This window comes from Ascaphus truei, chromosome 3, assembly GCF_040206685.1.
Source record: "Ascaphus truei isolate aAscTru1 chromosome 3, aAscTru1.hap1, whole genome shotgun sequence".
NCBI classification, from domain to species: domain Eukaryota; kingdom Metazoa; phylum Chordata; class Amphibia; order Anura; family Ascaphidae; genus Ascaphus; species Ascaphus truei.
The window spans coordinates 323834919-323847937 of record NC_134485.1 but is presented as its reverse complement, the minus strand read 5'-3'; the positions used below and the strand labels follow the sequence as shown (position 1 = coordinate 323847937).

At 51.4% G+C, this 13019-nt stretch overlaps 1 protein-coding gene across 1 annotated transcript in view; it reads left to right on the top strand.

Annotated features, from left to right (window-relative positions):
• The window catches only part of C1QL4 (complement C1q like 4), a 57805-nt gene that overhangs the window by 9221 nt on the left and 35565 nt on the right, over positions 1 to 13019 (top strand). The window lies entirely within an intron of this gene.

Here is a 13019-nt window from a genome sequence, read left to right as displayed (position 1 = left end):
TTATAGGAGTCACATTCAGTCACACATTGCACCACCCTGAGGAAGGTGCCTCTGTGCGGACTGAAACGTTGGTTACTGTGCCCTGCATATTCCCAATACAACTTGTTTTGTTTCAACTTACTGTGTGCTGTCTCTCTGTCATCGGACCAGTTCTGGTAACTATACATTTAATTCATTTAATACGTGACAAGCATCAGGATTACTTGGAGACTGTGTGTGCAACTCACTCCCTTCATTTTACCTGCTTGCGAGGGTTGCAGGGTGCGGCATCTTCTGGCATTCTCCTGATTCTTCCCCAGCAACTTCGGTGTCTCCGCTGCAGCTCCCCTAAAGATGGCTGCACGGTGTCAAATGATGCCATGTTGCCATGACAACGGGATGCTAAGTGACGTTGCGGCATTAAGTTGCCATGACAACTTGACGTCTTGACATCACTTAGAGTCCCGATGTCATGGCAACACAGCCATCTTTAGGCATCGGACATAGTGCAGGCGCGAGAGAGTGCGACCAAAAGCGTGATGTCATGTGCACCTGTACTTGTCGAGATTCATGGCCTGCATGTTTGCGCGATGGGGGGGGCGTGTCGGGGGGTGCGGCCGTGACGTCACAGAGCTGGTTCGCACTCAATGGGCGAACCGCTCACGACCTGGCTGTTGCGCGGAAAATTCAAACTTTGTTGTTGCGCCAAGCTCCGGTCGCCCCGTCGCGCTTATGCACACACTTGTGCACTATAGACAAACACATTGGCGTCCTAGTGTTTGTTTTTGGCACAAGCAACGTCGCTCGCGCTGTCTCCTGCACTATGGACGCAGCCTAACTGGAGCTGCAGAGGAGACACGGAAGTTGCTGGGGAAGAATCGGGAGCTTGTCAGTATATGCCGCACCACACCGCCGCCCGTAACACTCGCGAGCAGTTAAAATGCACTTGCCCCAGGCGAGGGGGCGAGTGCATTGGTTGAGATATATATATCACGTTACCATCCAGCAGGGCAGCAGAACAGCAAAGAGAGGCAGCACTCAGAGGTAAATCTGCAAACAAATGTATTGAAACAGACACATAAATCCAACGTTTTGATCCCACAGAGGGATCTTCTTCCTGGGTGTGTGTGTATTATATATCTACTATATATTTCTGAAAGCACTGTATGCCTGTCAGCGTGTCCTCTGTCCCTAGTGGCAATCGCATTGGAGCTTTGGCCCGTCACTCCGCCTCAGACCAATGAGATGGCTCCCTTGGACCACCCGCCCCTGCACACCTCTCATTGGGCTGAGGCGGAGTGACGGGCCAAAGGACACACACACAGAGACACACACACACACACCTCCCCCCTCCCGCCCAGGTAAGTCACACCACTGCGCGTCCCGCCTCAACTTATGGCCCCAGTAACTCACCTATTTCAGGCACGCACAGGCCCCACACAGGCCCACACACAGGCCCCATGCACACAGGCCCCCCACACACAGGCCCCACGCACACAGGCCCCCCACACACAGGCCCCCCACACACAGGGCGCTTCCTGCTGCCGCTTCCCCTTGCCCCCCTCCACCACCCCCTCCCCTTCCCGCCGCCCTTCGCCTTCCTGCCCGCCTTCCCGCCTCCCCACCCCCGCCTTCCCGCCTCTGCCTTATACCCGCCCTTACTCCAGCCGCCTCTGCCTTTCACCCACCGCCTCACAGCCGCTGCACGCACTCAACAGACACCCGCCACACTCGACACATACCTGCCACCACACACACCTGCTGCCTCCCGCCCGTACGCACCGACATCACTGACCCACCGCCTCACACCCTAGCAGAACCCCCACTCACAGACAGCACTCACAACCCACGCGCCACCTGCCGCCTCACACCCTAGCAGGACCCCCACTCACAGACAGCACTCACAACCCATGTGCCACCCGCCGCATCACACCCTAGCAGGACACACGCCTCACATTTTTACATCTGTTATGTCACCAAAATATACATTGTACTGTGGTGTTTACAATAAACCATTTTTAAACAACATCGTATTACATTTTATTCCATCTTTCTTTTCAATATTATTATCCAACCTTTACAACAAATAGTCACCTATTGTTCCACGATTTATAAATAATACTACCTATTACGCATTTACATCCCGGGCAACGCCGGGTCTCCCAGCTAGTATATATATATATACAGAAGATACCAGAGTTTTCAGTGGCGGTATTGGCGCAGAATGTCGGAATATCACACCAATTTATTCTTTGCCTCTGTATATATATATATGTAACGGGTCTTCCCCCACCCAATCGCAGATATAGTGTGAGTGCGGAGAACCTACTGTTACCAGGTGTGGTGCTTTACCTGTCAGGCTCACAGGAGGGCTGAGCTTCCGCCACGGGGAACCTGGGGCAAGTATATTATGAGTAACCCTGTACTCGGTGTAGCGCCTCCACCTGCGATGGCTCCCACCAGAGGGGGAGTGGTTCCTCGCAGGACAATATATCACTCAGCACACAGTATATATAATCACCAATACCTTTACTTGTGAGCATAGGAAACGTACTTGCATATAACATCAACAGATCAACAGGTGTCCCTCTCTAGAGGAGACACTAACTAATGCTTCTCACAGGACGCTACCCCCTTCAACAGGTGATCCCACCCCGTGTCCAAAAACCCCAGACAATATGTCCGCACCCTTTAAGGGAGAAGACATGTGTGACTGCGCAGCCACTAGTCCCGTAACAATAATAAGTAGGATCGTTGGTGCACTTGTTGATAAGGGTTACCTGCCGAGCACTCCAGTGCTCGGGCCTTCAACGGAGCTTCGCAAAGGATCCGATGACGGATGAACACAGGAACTACCGTCCGGGGCGATCCCACCCTGATAGCCTCTGCAGCAACACCGATGATCTGCGCCCAACCCTGGAGATAGTCTCTGTATCTTTATCACAGACTTGAGCCCAAGTCTCTTCTCAGGAAGCGCAGCGTCTGCTGTGTCCCTATCTATCACTAGTGCTACGATGACAGTGTCCCTAACCTAGGGCCTGTCCCTGTAGCACCACAAGCTGGGGAGTGAAGACCTACATGGGGCCTAGAGTTTACTGGCCTAATCCGTTCCCCTAGCTCTCCTGGCACTCACTGACACTCCCAGCCCCTGCAGCAACGCACTGCAATCTAAACACGATGCCCTCTTGTCAGCCCTCACAGCACTGACAGCCGTGACCTGACAAGATTGCATCCCACACGCACCTAAGGGCAGAGTCCCTAACCTAGGGGCCGTCCCTTATTAATTACCCACTAACCTGGTGGGGAGTTGGGGCCTGTCTGGGACCTGGGGAACCTTACCTGGTGTAGGAGCCACTTGCTCACTACACCCTTCCTTCCCCTTCTATCTCCCAGCTCCAACTGCCGTTGCTCAGCGCGTAAAATGTATCTATCTCCTCTACAGGGAGATACTCTAGCCCTATTAGCTCCCTGGTGTCACGTGGGGCACTGCTGAGGCTCATGGGACTTGTAGTCCCTTCCAAGAGCCTTCCCTGGTAGGGTAGTGTTCGCGCGCTTATCACTGCGCATGCGCAATGTCCCTGGCTGGCCGCTGCATGCAGGGACTCACTTAGCATGCACGACCACATAGGGAATGGTGGCACCCTGCCGCCCTGCTTCGGGAGCGCCGAGAGCTTTCGCAATGCGATCGCGGCCCTGGCAACCGGCCGCGCGCGTCCCCGGCAACCCGATTCAAGCCAGGTCCTCACCGCTCCCACTCTTGTGATCGGCCGACGGGACCGCCATTGGACTCGGCGGCCCCCGCGATCGCTACCAAGGTGAGGGGGGGCTTGATAGGCAGGGTGACCTGGCTACATCCTCCCCCTGGTGAAATCCCAATGTCCTCGCTTGGAAAGCCGACATAACCATGCACAAACATTATATAATAAAAATGCAGTACATAGAATATACAACATATCACATGAGCTTCATATGACTTGGTACCCCACACAAAACCCACAGTAATACCCGAGGCCAACTGAGTGATTGCTGTTTGCCGAGACCATGTGTGGGGTGCCCCTAACTGATCATGTGGGGGTACCTCACTTTTGCGTTTGTGAGCCTCCCCCGGGAGAATCTCTTGGAGAGCACGCTCGGGGGTAACAGTCACAGGGTCCTTACTATTTCCTCCCCCTGGTGGACGGAATAGTACCATGTCTCTTGGCCAGACCTTTACCCGGCCATCCGCGGCATGGATACGATAGGCTAGGAGGTCTTGGCCTTTTCCACGGTCCACCACATGGTGAATGGAACGCTCCTTTTTGGGCTTAAAGGAGGCAATTTTTACTAAATCCCTCGCCACACAGTCCTTGTCCCTACGTACTTGCGAAGCTTCCACTGCAAAGTGAGCAAGTAGCAATGTCTCTTTACTCAAAGTCTCTATACTCAAGGTCCCGGTTACATCCTGCAGGGGGTAAAGTGTTGATACCTTACCACTGCATTGATGCACGGTGGCCAACAGGTCCTCGGGGACGCTGTCAGTTCCCACCTCGGCTGTCTTGGGACCTGCCCCCGGCACTTCTGGGGCAGTCCACTCACTTTCTTGAAACTCGGGAGCGTTGGATCCCAGTCCTGGGACCATTTGGGTTGGAGCGCACAGGCTCACTCTCAGGTCAGGAGCCTTAGTTTGGGCCTTTTCCACGGCCGCCCCCATCGGAGTCTGTGGGGAGTAAGGTGGTTCCTCACCACTTCGCTGGCTTGCGATGGGTTCCCTCCGACACACTGGGAGTCGCCACGGCCGTGGGACTCTTCCGCGGCTCTGGCCGCACCAGCGCTTGCTCTGGTGCCACTAGCGGAAGTGCACCTAACTTTTCCTGGGGATTCACCTTACCCTTGGCGTGGTTGCAGGTACTGATCCCAAGCCTGGGACCGATGGTACCACTGTGGTAGGCCGGACTGGCAGTTGTAGGGCCCCCGGGCCCACAGCAGGGTCCGCAGCAGATGCTTCAGCTTCACTTTAGTGGTCTGCCGGCTGGCGCATCACCACAGCTGGTTGTTGGTCGCTGGAATCACTAAGAGAGGATGGGGGTAGAGACACCTTACCCTGTGATTCCGGAATCTGCGGTTCAGACAGGTTGCTCTCTCCACTAAGTAACCTCTCCATCTTTTTCCTCTCTTGTTCTTTCTTTATCAGGTCCTGTGCAGCACTTCTTCTGCGAGTCTTCCACCGCGCTAGGTCATCCTGCCACGTGTCATCTTCTTCATACCTCATGTCACACCTTAGCACAAATGCATCTATTCCGGGAAATTTCCGTCCCATACACACGTTACAGTGTAACCTCTCGCAGTCTATTTCATTCCCAGGGGAAAAATACTTTGTCTCTGCAACAGTGTCTGAAACATCACTTTGGAAACACAGGCCCCCTGATACCTCTGTGATTAAGACAGACTGATTAGCAGTGTAACTCACTTCAGTAGAGAGGTCAGGCTCCTCCTCCTCCTCCTCTTTTGGCAGTTCTGTAGGCTACAGCAGCCCGGGTTTCAGGAACTGCATCTCGCATTCTGCACACTTGGGCCCTCGGGTCAATTCACCGACGTGGCAATCACAACCGCTCATCGGCAGTGCAGGCATCCTTCCCCATCTACCACTGTTGTCGTGAGCACTAATGGTAACGTGGATAACTTGTCAGTCCAGCCACCAGTTACATTCCAGTCTTCTACTACACATGGGCACACTACCAGGGGCGAGCCTAACTTTGGGGCCCATATGACTTTATACAGCCGAGGGTGTATGTCGCTGCATCCGTTAACTCTCTTATGGTGAACAGAAGTGGCAGATTGCTGCTCAAGGCGCTCTCTCCGCCTGGTGGACTCTAGAGGAGGGGCACTATCAAGGGATAGTTCTGGCTCGGTGCTAAGCCACTCATGTTGCAGGGGCGGGGCTTAGGGTTTCCCGCCAAACCCGGACAACTTTCTGCAAGGTAATTCACCTCCTCGAGCTCAGCAGCACGTGCATGCTGCCAACTTGGGGAAAGTTGCCATGGCGCTGGGTCAGAGAAAACTAAAGGGTAACCCTCAGGGGGGCACCCTGGCATAAACAACGCAGACGGTGCCTCTGACAGGCATATATCCCACGTGTATGTCACCACAACAAGCATCAAGCTCCACGCGGACGTGGGGTCTTCATCTACATCTATAATAAGGGCGTACGGCTACCCGGGGATTTTATGCACATGATCACAGACCTCCTCATCTGATATATTGGCGGGAAGGCCTTCTACGGCCACCACACGGCGGGGGCTAACATCTATCCTCAAGGCCCAGGTGAGGACCTCGTGTCCGGACTTTACAAACATGGTGGACAATTTGACAAAAAAATGGAACAGGGCACCCCAGGTCTGGATCTCAGCAGCGCCTCCAAATGTAACGGGTCTTCCCCCACCCAATCGCAGATATAGTGTGAGTGCGGAGAACCTACTGTTACCAGGTGTGGTGCTTTACCTGTTAGGCTCACAGGAGGGCTGAGCTTCCGCCACGGGGAACCTGGGGCAAGTATATTATGAGTAACCCTGTACTCGGTGCAGCACCTCCACCTGCGATGGCTCCCACCAGAGGGGGAGTGGTTCCTCGCAGGACAATGTATATCACTCAGCACACAGTATATATAACCACCAATACCTTTACTTGTGAGCATAGGAAACGTACTTGCATATAACATCAACAGATCAACAGGTGTCCCTCTCTAGAGGAGACACTAACTAATGCGTCTCGCAGGACGCTACCCCCTTCACCAGGTGATCCCAACCCGTGTCCAAAAACCCCACACAATATGTCCGCACCCTTTAAGGGAGAAGACATGTGTGACTGCGCAGCCACTAGTCCCGTAACAATAATAAGTAGGATCGTTGGTGCACTTGTTGATAAGGGTTACCTGCCGAGCACTCCAGTGCTTGGGCCTGCAACGGAGCTTCGCAAAGGATCCGATGACGGATGAACACAGGAACTACCGTCCGGGGCGATCCCACCCGGATGGCCTCTGCAGCAACACCGATGATCTGCGCCCAACCCTGGAGATAGTTTCTGTATCTTTATCACAGACTTGAGCCCAAGTCTCTTCTCAGGAAGCGCAGCGTCTGCTGTGTCCCTATCTATCACTAGTGCTACGATGACAGTGTCCCTAACCTAGGGCCTGTCCCTGTAGCACCACAAGCTGGGGAGTGAAGACCTACCTGGGGCCTAGGGGTTTACTGGCCTAATCCGTTCCCCTAGCTCTCCTGGCACTCACTGACACTCCCAGCCCCTGCAGCAACGCACTGCAATCTACACACGATGCACTCTTGTCAGCCCTCACAGCATTGACAGCCGTGACCTGATAAGATTGCATCCCACACGCACCTAAGGGCAGAGTCCCTAACCTAGGGGCCGTCCCTTATTAATTACCCACTAACCTGGTGGGGAGTTGGGGCCTGTCTGGGACCTGGGGAACCTTACCTTCCCCTTCTATCTCCCAGCTCCAACTGCCATTGCTCAGCACGCGAAATGTATCTATCTCCTCTACAGGGAGATACTCTAGCCCTATTGGCTCCCTGGCGTCATGTGGGGCGCTGCTGAGGCTCATGGGACTTGTAGTCCCTTCCAAGAGCCTTCCCTGGTAGGCTAGTGTTCGCGCGCTTATCACTGCGCATGCGCAATGTCCCTGGCTGGCCGCCGCATGCAGGGACTCACTGCGCATGCGCGACCACATAGGGAATGGCGGCGCCCTGCCGCCCTGCTTCGGGAGCGCCGGGAGCCTTCGCAACGCGATCGCGGCCCTGGCAACTGGCCGCGCGCGGCCTTGGCAACACCCTTGAAGCCAGGTCCTCACCGCTCCCACTCTTGTGATCGGCCGACGGGACTGCCATTGGACTCGGCGGCCCCCGCGATCGCTAGCAAGGTGAGGGGGGGCTTGATAGGCAGGGGGGGACCTGGCTACATATATATATATATATATATATATATATATATATATATATACACACACACACACACACACACACACACACACACACATACACACACACATACAGTATTTACATTATGTATAGAATGCAATCATTTAAGTATAGGTATATCACCACAAAGTATCCGGCCTCTCCTCCTTCTCTTACCGTGCACCTTGTAACCATGTACTATTTATCATTTTAACTCTATGCCCAGGACATACTTGAAAACAAGAGGTAACTCTCAATGTATAGAGTGATCCTCCGAAAAGGTAGGTGAAGCGGAGCACAGCCGTGCTTGTAAGGGATTTAGCAGGATAACAGCCAGTAGGATAAAAAGCTTCTTTATTAGGACAACATGGTGCAGACAGGAAAGACTCTCAATGTATTACTTCCTGTTAAAACATTTGATAAATAAATACAGAAATAAATAGAGGTTTGATAGATAAATAGAGGTTTGATAGATAAATAGAGGTTTGATAGATAAATAGATAATATTGGTGTAATAGATACATAGATAATAGAGGTGTAATAGATAGATAAATAGATAATAGGGGTATAATAGATAGATAATAGAGGTGTAATAGATATGTAAACCCCCCTCTGGGGTTACTATATGGATTAAAGGGGTTAACAAGGACTCTAGGCGATAACTCTGTGTAATGCCCCGTCAGATAGTATGTTGCAAATATCCTGGCCACACCCTGTTTTTGAAATATGTGGATGTGTCACCTGGTCTAAGGAGACTCATCATAGGCTAAATTCCGCCCCTTTTCTGCCTAGAAACGGGGTGGGAGAGAGGTTATAAATAGGACGGGAGAAGAGCTCCACACTCAGATCCCTGGAGGAGCGAAGCAGAGGGGTCTCACAATGTATATAGCCCTGTAAATAGTTAGTAAAGGGTAGATTGCCCTGTTCTTATTTTCTCAGACAGGGAAGTGCCTTTGTAGTCAGGCTCCCTAGAAAGATGAGGGGTATAAGTACAGGCTCCCAGCAGGGAGGCCGGTGTCCCCTAGGGGTTACCCCAAATGGTAACTGTGGGACTCTAAATATTAACTTATATCTTTGGACACCCTCCTTCTGTGAGCATCCCATGGGAGTATAAGGTAGGGCCCAATAGAAACAAACCCCCTCTGCCATCCCAGCAGTGAAGCGATACTACAAGGATGGTTAGAGTAAGATATAGAATTAAGGTTTAGTTCAGCGGTGCGCAAACTGGGGGGCGGGAGATTTTTCTGGGGGGGGGGCGCGGGAGGTTGCAGAGGTCCCGCGTTCTTTCCCCAGGCATTTAAATTAAATGCCGGGGGGTCGCGTGAGGCCTCTGCAACAGGAAAACGTACCGAGATTCAGAAGCTGTGGCGCGTCTCCATGGCAACGCGGCGTCAAATGACTTGACAGGAGTCACAGAGCGTCATCTGACGCGGCGACAGGTAGGAGGGGAGAGCGCAAATCCGGAGCAAACCAGACAGGGGGGCGAAGCAGGAAAGGTTTGCCAAAGAGATAAAGGGGGTTAGAGAGTGTTGGGGTTCCTTACAATGCATCTGATCTCAGACGCGCTATTAGAGAGGGTTGGGGTTCCTTACAATGCATCTGATCTCAGACGCGCTATTAGAGAGGGTTGGGGTTCCTTACAATGCATCTGATCTCAGACGTGCTATTAGAGAGGGTTGGGGTTCCTTACAATGCATCTGATCTGAGACACCCTATTAGAGAGGGTTGGGGTTTCATACAAGGCATCTGATCTCAGATGCATTGTAAGGAACCCCAACTCTCTCTAATAGCATCTGAGATCAGATATATTTTAAGGAACTCCAACCCTCTCTAATAACATGTCTGAGATCAGATACATTGAATGGAACCCCAACTCTCTGTAATGCATCTGATCTCAGACGCGCTATTAGAGAGGATTGGGTTTCTTACAATGCATCTGATCTCAGATGCGCTATTAGAGAGGGTTGGGGTTCCTTACAATGCAGCTGATCTCAGACGCGCTATTAGAGAGGGTTGGGGTTCCTTACAATGCATCTGATCTCAGACGCGCTATTAGAGAGGATTGGGTTTCTTACAATGCATCTGATCTCAGACGCGCTATTAGAGAGGGTTGGGGTTCCTTACAATGCATCTGATCTCAGACGCGCTATTAGAGAGGGTTGGGGTTCCTTACAATGCATCTGATCTCAGACGTGCTATTAGAGAGGGTTGGGGTTCCTTACAATGCATCTGATCTGAGACACCCTATTAGAGAGGGTTGGGGTTTCATACAAGGCATCTGATCTCAGATGCATTGTAAGGAACCCCAACTCTCTCTAATAGCATCTGAGATCAGATATATTTTAAGGAACTCCAACCCTCTCTAATAACATGTCTGAGATCAGATACATTGAATGGAACCCCAACTCTCTGTAATGCATCTGATCTCAGACGCGCTATTAGAGAGGATTGGGTTTCTTACAATGCATCTGATCTCAGACGCGCTATTAGAGAGGGTTGGGGTTCCTTACAATGCAGCTGATCTCAGACGCGCTATTAGAGAGGGTTGGGGTTCCTTACAATGCATCTGATCTCAGACGCGCTATTAGAGAGGGTTGGGGTTCCTTACAATGCTTTTGCTGAATGGACAAGACTCACTGTAGTTGCTTCCCCTCATACAGAGGTAAAGGGAAGGGTTCACAGTGTAGTGTAGGACCTGCATTAATTTGGTTTACCTTGACGTGGTATGCAGGCTTACGACGCTTTGGACAAAGGGTTTAACTAAATAACCAAGTAATTACTATTATTATTGAAGTATTTAAACTTTATACTCATTACCATATATGTTTTGTCAATTTGATGTAGCATTGGGCTCCTCTGTCTTTTGTTGTTCCTTACAATGCATCTGCTCTCATGCAGCTTATTAGAGAAGGTTGTCACTTCTTACAATGCATCTGATCTCAGACGTGTTATTAGAGAGGCTTGGGGAAGGTTGGGGCTATTAGAGAGGGTTGTAGCGCTGCTCTCCCCCCACCCCCCCCCCTGCCCTGGGAGATCTGGGCTTTGCTATCGGTGGTGTGGTGCTTCATACTTGTTAGGTTCCAGGAGATGCTGAGAGTCTGCGTTGGTATGGGGAAACAGGACAGGCTTTTGGATGTCTTCAAGCTGTGTTCTTCTTTATCTGGTGCAACGCCCCCATTCACAGCAGGCTCCAGCGTGGCTGGAGACAGTCCTCACTGTGAAAGTCATCAAGCATATAGACTGTAGACTCAGGCAGGGGTATATAAAACAGGATCCTCTTTATTGCAGAGCATCCACTGCAGATGGTATTACAGTAAATGCAATCTATTATAACACTGGTCCCAGACCTCTGGATGTTGCCTGGCCTCTTCTCAGAATTGAGGCCTTGCAATCCTGCTTGATATTCTCTTAAACCCCCTAAGGGGTGAGAGCACGTCTTCATCCCAAGGGGGAGAGACCCATTGGCCTCGATTTTGTCCATAATGGGTTCTAGTACATAGGGGAACTTGTACCATGGGATTGACGGTATCTGAGTATTATAGCCCGGTCAGCTCTGCTAAATTTTAACAATTTCCTGTCAGTGCCTTGGCCTGGCAAAACCCAAAATTGAGGTTCCCTAGGGTCCACCTCTTGGTACAGTATGGCTGGTCCCTTAGGTGACGTAACATCCACCTGAGGAACACGGGAACGTACAGGAGCACGCCTATGAGCGCCACTGTGTAACCAGAGGAGGACTTACATCTCTCCACAGCTGATATCCACTGCCTGTTTACATCCACCATCCTGTGAGTAGGGCTTCGGTTTTACTCCACAGGATTGGCGGTCTCTCTGTCACTCGCATATTTCCAATTTTATATTGTTTTATTTTGTATTAAATTAGCTTTTATTCTCAGCCTTGCTATTGTATGTCCTATGTTTGTTTTGTCTGTTTTGTATCGTTATGTAGGTGTGTTAGTCATTGTTTTTGATCAATTGATCCTGTGCTGGCTATGTTGCACTATATTTTTCTTTATTTCATTTCATATTACGCAACACACGGAGAAAGTCGCATCTGATCATCCGACGGTCTAGGAATTGAAGGGTTGCTCCTTTGGACGTTTCTCCTCACGTTTTGGACTTCCAGGACAATTACTACATTGGACTCATAAGGCGCCGGTATTTCTTTTGTTTTTATGGACCCTTAGGTGTTATTAGCCCCAGCTTAATTTCCTTCACCCTCTTACAGAGGGCTTCAGTTGTGTCCTCTGGGGAATATTGAACCTCCTCCCACTAATGATCCACCACAGGACCGTCAACCAGAAGGAACCTAGTCCTATTCATACTGGCGGCGTATCCCAGAAACATAGGGTCCCACCACTTAATAAGGGGTTCCATGGACAGATGTTCTGGGTTTGGGCTACTGGACCTAGTGTCCATCTGAGATGACACTCCAGACGTTGCTGATTGCTGAGATGAGGATCCTCTAAATGATTTTTAGTACCCCGGGGATTTAGCCAAAGGTATTTGGCTTGAAGCTGGTATTTCCCCCTCTGAGTCATCAGACCAACCATCCATCCCCCCAAAATACCAGTCTCTTAGATCAGACTAGGGGACAACATAGGACCCAATGGTCCGGCGACCCCTTCCTCTGGGTTGGGTCAAGAGTATTGGAGAGGTAGCAGGGAATAGTCCAGCACTCACCACCGGTTTCGGCTGACCTTCCGCAACTTTAACAATCACCATTTTGGTGACGTCATCGCAGATAGACGATCTCGCGAGATCCCCAGGCTGGCACAGGTCCGGGGCCGAGGATGACATCATGTCCGGTCACGCCGGAAGTGCTTCACCCCTCTGCGCACAGAACAAGGCCCGTCTGGCTCCTTGTCCGGGTAGGCAGCAACCGGATCCTGGCTAAAGTAAGAAGTTGGAGCTTCACCTATCCGCAGGTAGGGGACGTCCTCTGGCTCCACCGGATCCACCGTATGTGAGTCTTTCTTGACTGCAACATCTTCCTCGGGCGGGGGGCTCCTTCAGCGCTCCAGATGCACCATGGCCTGTTGGAGGGATGCCTCGGGATCTGGATACCGCCTCAAGCTGCCGGTAAGTGATGGTCTC